We start from the raw sequence: 18,242 nt of genomic DNA, 5'->3' as shown, positions 1-18,242 counted from the left end.
CGGTATACTGTATGTGTATTTACAAACCCTTTATACAAAACATCACATGTGCTGCTTTATTCTTTTGTGTCCGTTTTACAGAAAAAATGCCAACGTAAAGCTTTCAGTTTGTCATACAGGAGTTTTTATTTTGTATATGAGAGATGACACAGCAAGAGATGCAAGAGCAGGAGATGAAATGAAGATGATGATGATGAGACGACAGGAGCCATGGATGTTGAAATCCGTCCGGAGGAGATGCCTTTATATACACCTGTCTGTGCACTGATATAAACTTCATATGTAAATAAAGTACCGTGCTATTATTACTACAGCTGCTTGTCAGTTTATTGAAAATGATTGCTTAATAAGGATCACATCTGAAACACAGAAATGGTAAGATGCAACAAAATGGTAAATATAACCATCATCAACTTAACCATTGTAACATAGCTTTTTAAATACTTGTGTATATTCAGAGTTGATTCTTAACGAGTAAATTTTCTAATGATTTCTCAAACGTTTTGATTTTTGAGATGCAAGTAAAGTGATTTTCAGTTCTATTCAGCTATTCGAGGCAGTTCTTTATAGACAAAAGTATTTATTGATTGACACATTATTGAAATAGCTATTAGACAGTTACCCTGTGTTTCATGTGATGCTCAACTATTATAGTTTTCATGATTAAAGATATCACACCTCTTATAATGTGTAAGTATGTTTACATCGCCATAGAACTATAATTACAAACTTAACGTTACATATTTAGACGCACGTGCATACCTGCATTTCAGAAGGAGGACAAATGCTGTTGCCATTGACTATAAATGGTCAGGACATTGAAAATGTTCAATGTTTTAAGTTTCTTGGGACTACCATCTCTGCATCATTGATGGGATGACAACATGAGAGGTATTATTAAAAATATCTCACCAAAGACTTTTTTTTCTTAAGACATCTCAGAAAGTTTGGCGTATCTAAAACTGGTATGTAAAACTTTTATAGAGCTGTCATTGAAAGTGTGTTGACATTCTCACTTATGGTGTGGTTGGGTAACCCCACAGTTCAGCAGAGAACCCAGATTAATAATATTCCTCGGGTTGCTTCGAAAATTATTGGTTGTGATCTTCCCTCTATTGATGAGATTTATGTTTCACGTTTGGAGAAAAGGGGATTAATGATCCTGAAAGATCCCCTACATCCAGCTAGTCACCTCCTTAGGCCTCTTCCTTCAGGTAGACGCCTTAGAGCAATTAAAACTAAGACTACACGTTTCTTAAATAGTACCGATTGTAGGATTGTTCATGCTCTCAACTCTTCTGCAACTGTATTTCATTCCTTATAATTGTTTAGAAATATACAGTTGTATATGTATGTGTATGTAACAATGTATTTCAATGTATTTAAATGTTTGACACTATTGTGGATGAGCTCACCAAGAAAATTCCAAGGAATAAATCTTTGGCAATAAATAAATAAATAAATGACCTGTATTTTAAAATAAGATTATTTTACATAAATGTAAAACTAGGACTCGTTATATTCTTTAAAATATTGTGTATATAGTATAATGGCACATTAGGTAGATGGACGCTTTATTTGTAATTATCCTACTTCATAAAGTTTACTATTGCTTATTGATCTGATATTGTCTCGTCGTGAGATCGCTCGTGTGCAGCCAACATAAACTTCAAGGGGCGGTTTCCCGGACAGGGATTAGACTAGTCCTAGACTTAAACACTTTTAAGAGCTCTTCAAACTGAAAACAACTTGCACTTACATATCTTAAAATACATCAGTGCACTTTGTTTTACCTTAAAATGCACACAGGTAATGTTTTTAGTAAGGCATGTTTGTTAAAACTAGTTATATTTCCTAATTAAACTAAGGCCTAGTCCTGGATTAAGCTAATCCTGGTCCGGGAAACCGCCCCCAAGAGTAACAGCGCGGATGGAGCAAACATCTCTATCTTCTCATTTTGGCTTTCACCGTGCAAACAGCCGCCTCAGTTATTTTCATTATGTTTGTTGTATGATGATTCGATCCCATTCCCGTCTCCTGTCAGATTGAAGTGACTTCCTCACGGTAAAACAGGCGGAGTTGTGTGACGTTACATCCAGGTAGGCGTATTAAGGGCGGGGTTTTCTGAAGCGCTGCGGCGCTATTGGCTTGACAATGCAAACGCGTCGTGATTTTGGCTACACAGCTGGAGGTCTGAGGCTATTGGCTCCGTGAGGCCCGTTTGAAGCCCTGGCTCGCACAGGCCCGAAAGTGCAAAAGCGGCTAATGTATCTGACTTCCTGAGATGGTTTATCATTGATCGTAACATGTGTGTGATTGACAGGTATTAATCTATCTTGTATGAAATTAAACGTATAAAAGTCTTTGGCAGCCAATGGGCATGTTTTTTGCTTGTTTGTTGGAATTTTGCTTGCAGATTAGTGACACGTAAATAGGAAATAATCTGTCTGTTACATGTTTTCTCCAGATTTAAAGAAGGACTCTCAGCTCTTGGATTGTACAACGCACTGCAGCTGTACCCAGCACTGCTGTCCCCTGTCCTGTGCCATGTAGAAAAGCAGCTTGCTGCTGAGTTGCTGGAGGATCTCTTCAGGCCAGACTTGAGTCCATTGGGGAGCAATAGGAGGGTCTGAGAGGGAAAGACCCTGGGATTTTAGAATGACTACCTCCTTGATTGTCAAGGTTTGCAAAAAGTGCAAAATCCACTATTTTAAGTTAGTTTTTTTATGATTGCTTAAGCAAATTTTTTAACTATTGGCTATTTTTGCAAAACTTGCAAGCGTGAGCAGCGCGCAAGCGGCACATGTTTTTTTCGGCGCCAATGTTAACAAGTTAAAGCATGCACACCGCACGCGTGAGCAGCATGTGCTCGCGTGGCAGGGGCTTTGCTGAAGCAGCAGTGCTGCGATCGTTTCGGCGTCGGCTCTAGTTTTGCTGCGCTGCTCACGCTCAATTAAAGTGACAGTGCATTGTTTATGCTTTAAATGGTCGTGGATTGACGCGAAGTGAAATTGTAAAATAAAATCACGAATGTGACGCCAAGGGAAACACGATCGACTGCTTCATGCTGTTAATCACTGAGTGAATGTTTTATTTTATCGTAAAACTTTAGAGAAACAGATTTAATAATGTGCCATGGGCTTTTTATGTCTATAATTGTGTTTTGTGTCTACATCTATCATTACACTGACCAGAACAGCATGAAAAAAATGTGAGTTAAACAAATCACAGTTATATAAATTACACTGACTGTCAAAAAGCGTCTTGAAGAGATTTTGCTCATAAATGCATGTAAAATAAAGTAATGTGTAGCCTACTTGAGATTTTTATACTGTTATTAAACTGCACAGTATGCACTGCAAACGCAGCCGGTGAGAAAGCACAATGGCCATGCGAGCAAACGCTGTCCTCACGCGCTGCTCGCGCTTGCGGTGTGAAACATTTGTAAAAATTGTGTTTTCGTATTGAGTGTAAAGCAGTAAGTTATGTTTACAGTTCTGCAAAAAGAGTGATGTGCAGTGGATTGTTCCTACAGTTTTGTTGTGTAACAAAATTGCAAACTGAGGGTACGTTTACATGGAAACGATCTGAAAAGAATCCGCAAAAGTGGCATTGTGTTATCACTTTTTATTCGGCGTTTATACAAGCATTTTGAGGGGAAAATCTGCGTGCATATGGTGACGGAAAAGTGTGTGATATTCGATGTAGTATGCACTCCAGGTGGCTAGGTGGCAATGTGAAGCACTGACAAACAACAACACCAAGTCCGTGAGCCTGCGTACAACCTTCTTCCTGGTTCTCCCAGGTCTCGTCCAAAGCCGTCTGGTTTGCCTCCGACGAATTGGCGCATCAACAGTTTCACTGAGGTAATTAATGCGCCTTCTCTGATCAGTAATACTTGCTGTGAATAATTCGTACAACTGCTGGAAAGACTTGTATATTTATCAGAGCTGCTTTGGCAACTTGAAGGTCCAACGTATGAAAATAATCTGACATGTTTGTTGTTATTTTTCTGAACTGGCGCATGCCTGTGACGTAAACGCGTCTGTGACGAGAGCCACCATGAGCAGACTTTTGCGTTTTTACTCTTTAGACGAGAACGCAACGGTAGATCCTTTTTAAGATTTCCACTCTGAAGAGTGGTTTCACTTCTTTGCGTTTTTAAGCCCCCAAAACGCCATCGCCGTGTAAACGAAAGGCACATCCGATAAAATATTTTTACGTTTTCACCCTCGAGCGTGTAAACAGGCCCTGAGTGCGAAGCTGTGTTTGTGCTTTTAGTTTTGAAAACTCAGTGAGTGGTTTTGCTATACAAAGTAATAGTTTTAGAAATTGTGCTATAAGAATCACGGTTAGCGTTTAAGCATTCAGAAAAAAAACAGTAAAGTACTTTATAAGGAATTCAACTTTTTAACGCCAGAATGATTGTGAACAATTATATTAATTTATAGAAGGCCAGACTGCTGTATCAGTGGAGGAGGTGCTCATGTTTGCCACTGGACTGAATTCTCTCCCCACATCTGGGCTGAACCCGCAGCCAAAACTGGAATTCATTGAAGATTCACCATATCCAATGGCAAATACGTGTGCTAACACATTGAAATTGCCAGTGTTAAGTAATTTTGAACTCCAATATGGCATTCAGAACTCCCCTGGTTTTGGCTGCTTCTAAAAGCAATCAGGGTTGTATTAGCTGTACACCCATTTACCTACACCAAATGATTCGTTCAGGAACAGTAAACCATGTTCTTTTACTGTCTACATTTACTGTTTCTACTGTTTGACTAGACTGCTAGAATCAATGGCTATTTTGCTTTTTATAGACTAGAGTTTTCTGCCATTGACTTGTATTTGTCAATTCTCTGTGCACTGTCTGTCAACCATTGTTGTATGACACATTTTTGTTCAAGAGTAGTAAACCATGTTATTTTTACTGTAATGTTAAAATGGAGTTTAATCTTATGTGGATGTCTTTAAATGACATGTATTTCTAAGAACATAGAACATAATAAAAGAAATGGTTTTATAAAAATCTGTTTAATTCTTTAATTGTACACAGTAAATAGTGCAATTACAGCGGTCCAATTTCTTTGAGCCGTAGATAAAGTTCTGTTGCAGACTTCCAGTTTCCTGGCTGCTGTAATTGGAAGTGCTCCATTACATAGTCCAAGTACTCCTGAATGTTTGCATCACCACATGGAGTCAGGGATGGATTTGCTTCTGGAAATGCATCCAGTTCTTCCGGGTCAACCCCAAAGCCGCAGTCTCTGGAGCCAAATCTAAATGAAGTGTATCTTTTAAATCCATGTACATTTGACATAGTAATTAAATGTTGAGTTATAGGGAAGTAAGACATCCACATTACCTGTGTGGCAGATGAAACAGCTCATTGGGCACTCCTCCAGGACAAGAAGCCATTCGAGAGGGGCGAATCCTGTGAGTGTTCCATAGTTCCACATATTCGTCCATATCCCTCTGAATAACCTCATTAAAGCAATACCTGAGGACACATTGGTCTTTGTGACTACCACTGAAGTTTCCCAAGTCTCCCAGGTCTGCAAACAACTCCATCCAAAATTGAGATCTGTAAAGGAATACATTCAACTGGTCAGCAATTTTACTGAATGTACATAGGCCTGCAGAGGAAAATGCACATAATTGTCATACATTTACATTTATTTACATACACTTGAAAAGTATGTTAATTTGGGATGTAAATTTCCATTGGTGTACAGTCACATTTTTAAAAGTAAAATGCCTATTTCATGCAATAAATAGGATAGTATTTGTGCAAGGATAAACAATGAGTAAAGTGGGATTGTATTTAATATCACATACCATGACTTTCTTAATATGGACTACCATGAGTCGATTCGCTGATTGCTAGTGGATGTGCCATACATATGGCTGGAGGCACCGGAGAAGTGGTCAGTGTGCTGGTGACGCAGGGTGGACTGAATTGCGGCCATGGTGCCGTTCTCCGTTCCGCAGTCTCATTGGGACCAGCTCAAGAGATCGTACACATGACAAGTAATTAGCGGCGATGACAGATGGGTTGTTGTTTGTTGGGCCACAGACCAGCCACAGCACCTTCCGGGAGAACCCGTCTATGCATCCTGAGATGGCCAAGCCAAACGGTTTTAACTTGTCATAACCATCTGCATGCCACATATAATTAGGGTCCATTGAGTGGTATGTTCGTCGTACAAACCTCCTTTGCGATCTCCTTTCGCACCCGACAGGATTGAGCTCACGGAGGAGAACCATCACATCATCCCGTTTTACAGTCAGCTAGTACTTCTGCTTTAGCACTTGCCACATTGTTCTATAGCCAAAAAGGTGCCCAGGCCCACGAAGTTCCAGTCTGATCGCACTCCTCACTATATTCCTTGGGGAATATCCTTTACAACGAGACATTCCAGCCTCTTTTAGATTCATTATATTTAAATCTACAGTCGATTAGTAAAGATAGTGCCTGTTTGGATGTTTGCTTAGTGAGATTCGGTACGTATGAGAACCAAAGCATAAGCGGACGTCAGTGTTCACTCGCCCCGCTGACCACCGCCCTCTCTGGGCTACATCTCTGACAGGGATTCCCTGGCTCTCATGTTGGCCTGTTTTTGATGGTCAAAATGAGATCAAATCTGCAGTATTTGGTGTCATGATAAAACTATTACTTGTTTTCTTATTCATATTAAGTTTCTTTTGTGTTGTTATTGTTTTGGCGCGAGGTAAAAGTTAATAAAACTATACTTATATAAATGTTACTATTGGTTTACCATTTCATCTTAACGCGATACGAGCACTCGGTTAATATTAGACTTCGTTCTTGTCAGTACTATATAAAACAGTTTTTTATAAGTGTCAGAGAGATTTTTTTGCATGCTGCTTATGAATATATCAGTGGCGATATCTCATAACATGTTTTAATAGTCAAGTCGCGATTAAATAAATCATCAATGTCCACATTTAAAAGCTGCGGTGCTTACCTGCAGTTCCACGGTGTTTTCGCGTTCTGATAAGAGATATAGCTCCAGAAAAAAATGAGTGTTTACATTCCTCTTTCCAAGTGTTAATTGTCCACACGATGTGACAAGACATAACTCCCATTAACTTTAACGTAACATCCAAGAGCGCTGATCTTTGACGGAATAATAACTTCCGATTGGGGATTCACAGACTGATTTACAAGCTAGTGAACTAATGAGACACACAGCGAGTGATTCAAAACAACGCGGTTGTGTGTGTCCATGTGTGCCTGCAGTTTTTCTATTCAGAGATGAGCCTGTTTAGAGGACCTCCATTCACTAGGTGGCGGAATGCTACGAAAGGTGAAGCGGTTACTGTGCCATTATCAGTAGAATATTGCACGCCTCTTAGCCAATCAGATTCGAGAACCAGAAAGAACTGTTGTATAATTATTATTAGCATACATATGTAAATCAGATTTTGCAGACTAATCTGTGGAATAAATTAACTCTTTCCCCGCCAGCGTTTTTTTTAAAAAGTTGCCAGCCAGCGCCAGCGTTTTTCATGATTTTCACAAAAGTTTAATGCCTTCCAGAAAATGTTCTTCTTCAAATATATAAACATACAATTTACCAAATGAAAGAACAGACCCTCTGCTTTCAAACAAACAAAAAAAAATGTTTCCTCCTACCTTCAGTAGTTCTTTTGTAATCAGCTTTTAAATATGGGTAGGTTTCTGCAAAAACACCACATTTTGAGCAAAAAGCAGTGATAATTCCATTTTTGTTATGGACTTTTCATAGAGATCCCATTCAGAGCGATCTTTAAAACAGACACAAACATGCAGCAGCTTGCCATAGGGCAAAAATATGGCACGAGAAAATGTGTTTTTTTGAGTGACTTAATTTATGCTGAGTTCAGACTGCATGATTTTCAAAGTAGTCGGGTCATATATCTTTTCACACTGCATGACTATCTGGGGTAGTATTTAGTCGCTGCTGTTTTCGGCAACGTGGGGGTTTCACACTACAATAATTTACCATAGGAAGAATCACCGACAACTTTGTCTCACTTTGACGCAAACTATATACCTAACAACCAAATGCACATGAGAAGTAAAAAGGAAACAACGCAAGGTCATTCGTGTAAGACCAGAGTTCTCACATTCCAACTGCCCTGTATGTTGCTCTCTCATTGGGTGTAGGTCATCGCCAATGTATTTTCAGCCAGAACACATTTCACATAACATGAGTTAGGCCAACGTTAGGTTGGTTTTTGCATATACAATGATGGATAAAAATGTTGAAGAGAGTAAAAATGTCAGTGTCAGAAGTGCTATAAAAATGGATTGAGCTCATATGATTTTCTGTTAAAGGTGAGGCACATTTATCAAGTTTTAAAAAGCGAATTCACGCGTTTTAGGCCATAAAACATTTTTTGTTTGATATAGTAAATATCTCCTCACTATCTGCTAGCTGGCTGTCCCCTGAACACACTGTAAAAAACGCAATCTGTGTAGACAGCCCAGGCTCCACAAACTAAAACAAAAATAAAGTGGTCAATAAATGGCAAGAAGGATTTGGGAGTGGGGGCTGGGCACGTTCATGACTCTTTCAGGAAGCACCGAAGGGAGGGGTAGGAGTTAGCTACGCTCTGTTTTGTTTGACAACACTTTAAATGTCCACAAGAGGTGAGGTCACACAGATTCTCTTGGAGCCTTTAATCCGTTTACCCATTCATTGTAAACTGTTGCCTACAATCTGTGTATTTGTTGCAGTCCAAGAAAAGAGATTTACGTTGGAGACGATAACTCGTTTCATCGTTTGCTTTGGGGTTTGTACATTATGCATATCATTATCATGTACTAATACACACTTACACACCAAAGGAAATATATAATCGTGAATCGGATCATAGGTGCTCTTTAAATACAAAACTTTGGTGGATTCAGTCTGTAAAAAATGTTATGTTGCCTATTTCACATTAATTGGATTTGTGTAATTTTTATTTCAATCTGCCTCCTTGTCATTTCTGGCTTATAACAAAAAAACTGAACAATACCTAAAAGCTGTTGTCCTTAAAACTGGGGCCAAGACATGGGTGGCAGTCTAGATCAGTGGCTCCATGACCCCAGAGGACACCAGCAGATTTTGTACCCAATATACCAAAAATTCATCTTTAGTACTTCTTAAGATGTTCTTAAAATCATCTAAGTGTACTTCACTGTGCTATTTTGAGACACCATGAATATGAACTAAAATGTGCTAAAAATGTTTTTAAAAAATGTATTTAGGTACCACCTGTAGTAAACTTGAACCCATCTTTGTATGAAAGTTGAGTTCAAGCTCAATACAAGTGTTAACTAAATACACCTTTTAATACAGAGATAGTATGTTAAAAGTGCATTTTGGTTCATATTCACTGTGTCTCAAAATAGCACAGTGAAGTACACTAAGATAATCTTAAAAACATCTTAAGAAGTACTAAAGATAAATTTTTAGTATATTAAGTACAAAATTAGTGTGCGAAAATAAAGCACTTTCAGTACACCATGGAAGTGTACTACTTTTTCACCTGGGACCATGGACTACACAAATGTGTGTCATCTTTCGGGTACCCAGTGCTGTAAAGACTTCGGGTACCCAGTGAAATTAAGACTTCATCTGCGCTCCTGTGGGAACCATCACAGACTTCTGGACCTGCCACATTCTACCAAGAATGATCATATGTGATGATTTTTTACACATATTATGATGTACAATTAGTCTATAATTTCATACATTGCTTTTTTATATTAGTACTCACCGTGATTAGGGACTGGAGCACAATCCTGGCAGTTTAAGTAATTCCAGTATTGCAGGTACTGAGGCAGAGAGGAGTTCCGCAAACAACAAAAGTGCAGTCAAAGGCAAGAGATAGGGCGGCAGAACAGGAAGTGGTGGCAGTGATGATACTTCTTAATTAAACAGTTAGACCGGTAAAGACAGGTAATGGAATTATTTCACATTAAAAATATTGACAATGTGAGTGTCCGAAGTTCTTACCTGCTATTCGGTTTGATTCAATTTGGCTCCTCAACATCTTTTCCAGCCAGCTGTTTCTGGCCTCAAGTGAATGCCGGCATGAACAAATGGGCACCGAGAACAGCAAAATCTTCCACAAGAGTAAAAACCCTGTCAGCCAGTATCTGAGTAAGAGTAAGAATAAGAGAATGCAAACATACATACAATTCATCGATTAAAAAATGCCAGGGATATTATCATCAGTAATGTCCCTAGCAACATCTGCACAATCTAAATACCTGGTCTCCTGGCTTGTGGGAGTTGCAAGATAAAAAGCCAGACTGTCTTACAATATGAACATCAGATGCCTGACCCCCCATCTTTTTGAAGGGAGGTGATGCATCCAAATATTTAGCTGTTGTCCACTTCTTTTAATTTGAGTAGGTCTTGGCACTGAATCACAAAACTCATAGACGAAATCATAACAGACATGCATTTTTGCATACATTTTTCATTGTGATGTAGTGATAGATTGAAAAGTCAGTTTTCTAACCAATATTTCTGTTTCTTTGAATGCACAATCTTTTTTTTAAACAATTGATGATGCTTGTCAGGCGGGGGAACTGTAATCTCATTCCCGTGGGTATTGAATCTTGTATGCACTCTCTATCACGCCAGTATTAGGAATGCCATTTTGGCATACATGATATCTACCCACTTTGTGAACACACGTAAAACTGTTGTTCTTTTTAGCCCAAACATTTGAGCCAGTACAGGTGTTGTTGGGCTTTGCCGCAGCTTTAGCAATGTGAGAAACAACTGGTCTTCTGAGGTCAATTTGCAAAGCAAAGTAAATGAAATTAACTGAGCAAAAAATTTACGAATTACACTAAAAATGTTTCGTGAAGTCATTAATTTACAATCATCATCCTCTTTCAAACTGCTTGCTTTATACCTCTGTTGTACCTCATCCCTCGCTCTACTGGCAGCATCCCTTTCCTCTCTTAAAAGCTGAATCTCTTTAAGAAGATGTTCTGTTGTAGGCTGGTCCGTTAATTCTAAGGTAGATTCAGGAGGGTTTTCTGAAGTGGGTTCAGGAGGATTCTTGGTTACCCGCAGAGCTGAGGTGGTGGCGGTGGAAACATGATTACGTTTTGTTCTGTTTTGCACCCTCATTAGTCAAGTGGCTTGTTTCACCCTTTTGTGAGGCAGTAACATTGGAATAAACTCTGGGTGAGACTCATAATCACTTTTGGAGCCTAAAACAACATAAATTATTTCACACTTATTTCATACTTTTTGAGATTGAAAGATTTGAGAACTGGTATGAAAACATCCACCTAGCCCTAAATATAAGAAAGACAAAGGAAATGGTGTTTGATCCTAGAGGAGTGGGTGATCACAGGCTACTGAGCATCCACAATCAAAATGTAACACATGTCTCATCATATAAATATCTTGGTGTCTTTTTTGATGACTCACTAACATGGATTATCCATGTAGGTTATATCTGTAGTAAGATACAACAAAGATCTTTTTTTTAGGTCGTTTGAGGGTTCATGGGGTTGATCAAAATTTGATGGTTATTTTTACCAGGCAGTAAATGAGATTTTAATCAGATACTGCATCACAGTATGGTTTGGGAATCTATCTGTGCAGTCGAGATCAAAGCTGATACGAATGATACATACTCTTCAGAAAATTATTGGAGTAAAATAATTAACACTATTGCAGACTATGTATGAACACACTACTGTAAGACACGCTGAGAGGATTGTCTGTGATTTTTCCCATGTTTTATATACAGAGTATGAATTGTTGCCTTCTGGCAGGCGGTTCAGAGTTCCTTGGTGCAGATTAAATAGATTTAAAAAGTCTTTTGTCCCAGTGTCTGTAAAGTTGTTTAATAGGGGAACAACCTGATCTCACGAATTTCTGTGGCATAGTCACTGAAGTTTGTGCTCATTTTTCCGTGGCATTCTCACGGATCTCCGCATTTTTCCGTGGCCCTGCTACGGACTTTCTTTTTCAATGGCGTTCTCGCGGATTGGTTGCTCAACTGTTTTGTCCTGTTTCTTGCCATTTTCGCTTTGTTTTAGGGTTGGATTTACATGATATGACATTCCTGACCAAACCCAACTCTAACCCCAACGCCAGGCGACAATTGTTTAAAGTTTAGAAAATATAAAAGAATAAATCAGGAAAATAGTATAAACCAATAGTTAAAGTGACATACTAACGCAAACACCAAATCTAGCCCTAAACCAAAGCGAAAGTGGTTTGAGAGTGGGAAGGAGCAGTTGAGTGGCCAATCCGTGAGAATGCCACGAAAAAAGACAGTCCGTAGCAGGGCCACGGAAAAATGCGGAGATCCGTGAGAATGCCACGGAAAAATGAGCACAAAATTCCGTGACTATCCCACGGAACTTTGTGAGATCATGTTGAGGGGAAGTATATAGTTGTAATTTTATTTATTTAATACTCTGTGCATTTGTGAATAGTATTTGTTTAATGTGTGTATTGTACGGCTGCAGAATGGGTGACAAATTTCCCCCACGTGGGACAATTAATGTTTACCTTACCTTACCTTACCTTACCTTACATCATTATCTATTAGTAACAATAGCTTACTTTATACCAACAAATTATTAGATTTGTTGTTTTAGATTGACATTAATAAGTGTCATTTTACTGTGTAAATAAAGCTTGTTTATCGCCACTCTGCCTCGGTCACTCATAGAAAGGGGACTTTTACTGATGATGTATCCTGTGTAAAATAAAACAGTGTCCAATATAAAGGGAAGATGGGGTACAGTTGATATCAATAACTAAAACAATAAAGAGATAAGTTATAGCAACTGTTAGCAACTTAAACTATGGCACTTGCAATTCTAAGAACAACTGTAGGCCTAAGGCACTTAGTAATGTAAACTGACATTTGGATATCCTAATTACCCCCTTATCCCACTTCTGTCATGGTTTTGTGATCTGTTCTTTTGTTAGGTCTTTTATTGTGAAGTCATGTTCTAGTTTCTGGTCTTTAATTTTGTAATCTTGTCAGGTCACACTTTACTGTTCACTTCCTGTTTGTATAAAGTTTGGATTACCCTATTTGGATGTTTTTGCCTGTCTAAGTGGAATACTTTTTAAAACCTCCTTGCATATGGATTCTCTCGCTCTCTCTCGCTTTGTGTGAAGCAGCCCCGCTACAACTTTAAGGTCAAAGTGAAATACTTTAATATTAACAACTATTTGATTGATATATTTTTTAAAGCAACACTATGTAGTTTCCATGTAAAAATGACTTACAGCTACCCATGTGGTTGAAAAGCGCAACAGTGCCTGGTATCAGACACTCTTCTGCAGGCAGGGGGAGGGGCGGGGCTGTGTTTACTACCCTCCACCGCCACTTTCAGAGTGTGCTTGTAGCAGCTAGGAGGCTGCTCAGGTTGCAGAAACAGTACAATTTGGCCAGTTAAAAGTTGTTATATCACTGAAATAATTTTAGAGACATTATTTAAAGGTAAAAAAACTACATAGTGTTGCTTTAAACTAAATCAACAGTGGGAAAAGCTGTTTGAAAGCTGTTAGCAGAGATGTTCACAAGTCTCTCATCTGAAGTCTGAGTCGAGTCTGAAGTCTTTCAGCTGGAGTCCGAGTCAAGTCTGAAATCTTTATCACTGAAGTCTGAGTCAAATCTTGAGTCTTTTGTCACAAGTCGAGTCTCAAGTCATGTGTCGCTAAGGGGATATAAAGGGTTTATTTAGACAAAACTTTTATCAGTACATAATATACAGTCTTGTTCAAAACAACAGCAGCACAATGTGACCAACCAGAACAATCAAGATCCTCAGTACATTCCTTATTGCCACGTGGCAAACAAGTTACCAGTAGGTTCAGTAGATTCTCAGAAAACAAATGAGACCCAGCATTCATGATATGCACGCTCTTAAGGCTGTGCAATTGGGCAATTAGTTGAATTAGTTGAAAGGGGTGTGTTAAAAAAATAGCAGTGTGACATTCAATCACTGAAGTCATCAATTTTGTGAAGAAACAGGTGTGAATCAGGTGGCCCCTATTTAAGGATGAAGCCAACACTTGTTGAACATGCATTTGAAAGCTGAGGAAAATGGGTCATTCAAGACATTGTTCAGAAGAACAGCGTACTTTGATTAAAAAGTTGATTTGAGAGGGGAAAACCTATAAAGAGGTGCAAAAAATGATAGGCTGTTCAGCTAAAATGATCTCCAATGCCTTAAAATGGAGAGCAAAACCAGAGAGACGTGGAAGAAAACAGAAGACAACCATCAAAATGGATAGAAGAATAACCAGAATGGCAAAGGCTCAGCCAATGATCACCTCCAGGATGATCAAACACAGTCTGGAGTTACCTGTAAGTACTGTGACAGTTAGAAGACGTCTGTGTGAAGCTAATCTATTTTCAAGAATGCCCCGCAAAGTCCCTCTGTTAAAAAAAGGCATGTGCAGAAGAGGTTACAATTTGCCAAAGAACACATCAACTGGCCTAAAGAGAAATGGAGGAACATTTTGTGGACTGATGAGAGTAAAATTGTTCTTTTTGGATCCAGGGGCCACAGGCAGTTTGTGAGACGACCCCCAAACTCTGAATTCAAGCCACAGTACACAGTGAAGACCGTGAAGCATGGAGGTGCAAGCATCATGATATGGGCATGTTTCTCCTACTATGGTGTTGGGCCTATTTATCGCATACCAGGGATCATGGATCAGTTTGCATATGTTAAAATACTTGAAGAGGTCATGTTGCCCTATGCTGAAGAGGACATGCCCTTGAAATGGTTGTTTCAACAAGACAATGACCCAAAACACACTAGTAAACGGGCAAACCAGTCTTGGTTCCAAACCAACAAAATTAATGTTATGGAGTGGCCAGCCCAATCTCCAGACCTTAATCCAATTGAGAACTTGTGGGGTGATATCAAAAATGCTGTTTCTGAAGCAAAACCAAGAAATGTGAATGAATTGTGGAATGTTGTTAAAGAATCATGGAGTGGAATAACAGCTGAGAGGTGCCACAAGTTGGTTGACTCCATGCCACACAGATGTCAAGCAGTTTTAAAAAACTGTGGTCATAAAACTAATTATCAGTTTAGTGATTCACAGGATTGCTAAATCCCAGAAAAAAATTTTTGTACAAAATAGTTTTGAGTTTGTACAGTCAAAGGTAGACACTGCTATTTTTTTGAACACACCCCTTTCAACTAATTGCCCAATTGCACAGCCTTAAGAGCGTGCATATCATGAATGCTGGGTCTTGTTGGTTTTCTGAGAATCTACTGAACCTACTGGTAACTTGTTTGCCATGTAGCAATAAAAAATATACTAAAAACCTTGATTATTCTGGTTAGTCACATTGTACTGCTATTATTTTGAACAAGACTGTACATACAAAAACATATGTAAAAGTACACTATGATTCAGTTCGAACTAGTCAAACTTTATTTTGAGATTAAAGCTACTTTTTCATTTATTTTTCACAGTTGCATAGCCATGTTAATGCAGTTTCTAAGTGAAGCAAAAATGGCTACAGTGTCTTGTTATTACAGTATTGTTACTGATGACAGTCATTATCAGAAAATAGCTGTTTAAATTCAAATTAAAATTAAATGCACGCTGTTTGTGATATAATCAGATGGACGGGGGAGCGCTGTACACGTCAATGGGCGTTTTACACGGTACACGGCAACTGTGAGTGTTTAGTTCTTTATCAATAGGAGACCCACCTTGCTCATGCACCCAAAATCCTGTCCCTTCTGCAAACATGACTCTTCATTTCAGTTCAAGTCTGAAGTCCAGATAAATGCAACTCGAGTGAAACTCGAGTCCAAGTCACTAACTTAAGTGCCCATCTCTGGCTGTTAGCTATATTAGCTACTGTACCTAGGCACTCGCAAAGATAACTTTACTGCATTGTTTTTTGCTTTATTCACGTTCTAACAAGTTGTATGCTGTCAAAATGCTATAGCTTAGCTTGCAGAAATATAACATATAAAACTGACATTTGGATATTTGACTTACCAGTGACAAAATGTTTACTGCAGACGTAGGTATATAGTGTCAGGATCCCACAATTTACCCATTCTTCCTGCTGATGCTTTACGCCTTATTGCCTGTATCCACTTTTGTCTCCTTAAAGACTGGGTTTTATGGCTTGGTAGCTTTTAAAAACGTAATTCTGTGTTTTTAGCTGTACACGTTTTCTGGGTTATTTAGCTGCTTGTGCATGTATAAGAGCTTGTGAGTGAAAAAGGAATGGAATAATTTACAAATCTCATAAACTTATATTTTATTCACAATAGAATATAGATAACATATCAAATGTTGAAAGTGATATATTTTGAAATGTCATGCCAAATATTGGCTCATTTTGGATTTCATGAGAGCTACACATTCCAAAAAAAGTTGGGACAGGTAGCAATAAGAGGCCAGAAAAGTTAAATGTACATATAAGAAACAGCTGGAAGAGGACCAATGTTTAGAAATAGGAATGTTTGTCCCATTCTTGTCTAATACAGACTTCTAGTTGCTCCACTGTCTTAGGTCTTCTTTGTCGCATCTTCCTCTTTATGATGCACCAAATGTTTTCTGTGGGTGAAAGATCTGGACTGCAGGCTGGCCATTTCAGTACTCAGATCCTTCTTCTATGCAGTCTTGACTTTGTAATTGATGCAGAATGTGGTCTGGCATTGTCATGTTGGAAAATGCAAGGTCTTCCCTGAAAGAGACGATGTCTGAATGGAATCAAAGGTGTCTAGAACTTGGATAAACCTTTCAGCATTGATGGTGCCTTTCCAGATGTGTAAGCTGCCCATGCCACACGCACTCATGCAACCCCAAACCATCAGAGATGCAGGCTTCTGAACTTAGCGCTAATAACAACTTGGGATGTCCTTGTCCTCTTTAGTTCGGATGAAATGGCGTCCCAGTTTTCCAAAAAGAACTTCAAATTTTGATTCTTTGGACCATGTTGGACTTTAAGGCGTCCAAAGCGTGTTCATCAATGGAGAAAGACACAAATATCTAAATTGAATATTTATTGATCAGATATGAAAAAGTTACAGCATGCCGGGTTGTCTCAAGTCTTAACAGCAAGATTCGACCAACAACTCCCAGCTCAGGACAAAAACATGAGTATTTATCGTCGTTCTTTCTTCAACATTCTCCTCCCCCAGATGGCTGTTTTCCTTATCAGATTCCATCACCACATACCTGTGGGGGGTTGCATAGCAAACAGACAGAAAGACATACACAGACCATTCTGTTCCCTGGGGCATTATGTCCTTATTTGGACATCTTTGTAACTTTAGCACTTTTAGCAATCATCATGAAATGTAGGCAGTAAATATGTAAAACATAATTATTCAACAACACAACAATACTCCATTGTTCATGAATTGGTTAAATGCATTCATTAGTTAAACATACTAATTTTCACTTTCTCTAAATATAACATAGTTATAAAGCAAGCAACTTGTTTATTGAAACCATCTGTTCTGGGTGTTTTCCCTTCAGGGCTTTTTCTATAGCCCCCCTGGCTCCCACACACACATCAGCCACCCCCTCCTTAGTAACTTTCCAGACACACAGACAACTTTCTTGTGGTCAGCACAGAAATCATTATCGTAACAATACACATAAATTAAGATTATAAACAGCACGATTAATAAAACAAAATCAAATCCCACAACCACAGAACAGTTTTTCACTTTGCCACAGTCCATTTCAAATGAGCCTTGCCCAGGGAAAACACCTTTGCTTCTGGATCATGTTTAGATATGGCTTCTTTTTTGACCTACAGAGTTTAAGCTGGCAACAACGAATGACAAGGTGGATTGTGTTCACTGACAATGTTTTCTGGAAGTATTCCTGAGCCCATGTTATGATTTCCATTACAGTAGCATTCCTGTATGTGATGCAGTGCTGTCTAAGAGCCATAAGATCACGGGCATCCAGTATGGTTTGTCGGTCTTGACCTTTACGCACAGAGATTGTTCCAGATTCTCTGAATCTTTGAATGATATTATGCACTGTAGATGATGATAACTTCAAGCTCTTTGCAATTTTTCTCTGAGAAACTCAGAAAACAGTTTTTCGCTGCAGCATTGGGGGAATTGGTGATTCTCTGCCCATCTTGACTTCTGAGAGACACTGCCACTCTGAGAGGCTCTTTTTATACCCAATCATGTTGCCAAATGACCTAATAAGTTGCAAATTAGTCCTTAAGCTTTTCCT

This window comes from Misgurnus anguillicaudatus, chromosome 21 (genome assembly GCF_027580225.2).
Source record: "Misgurnus anguillicaudatus chromosome 21, ASM2758022v2, whole genome shotgun sequence".
NCBI lineage: Eukaryota > Metazoa > Chordata > Actinopteri > Cypriniformes > Cobitidae > Misgurnus > Misgurnus anguillicaudatus.
Note: the sequence above shows the minus strand (reverse complement) of the source record.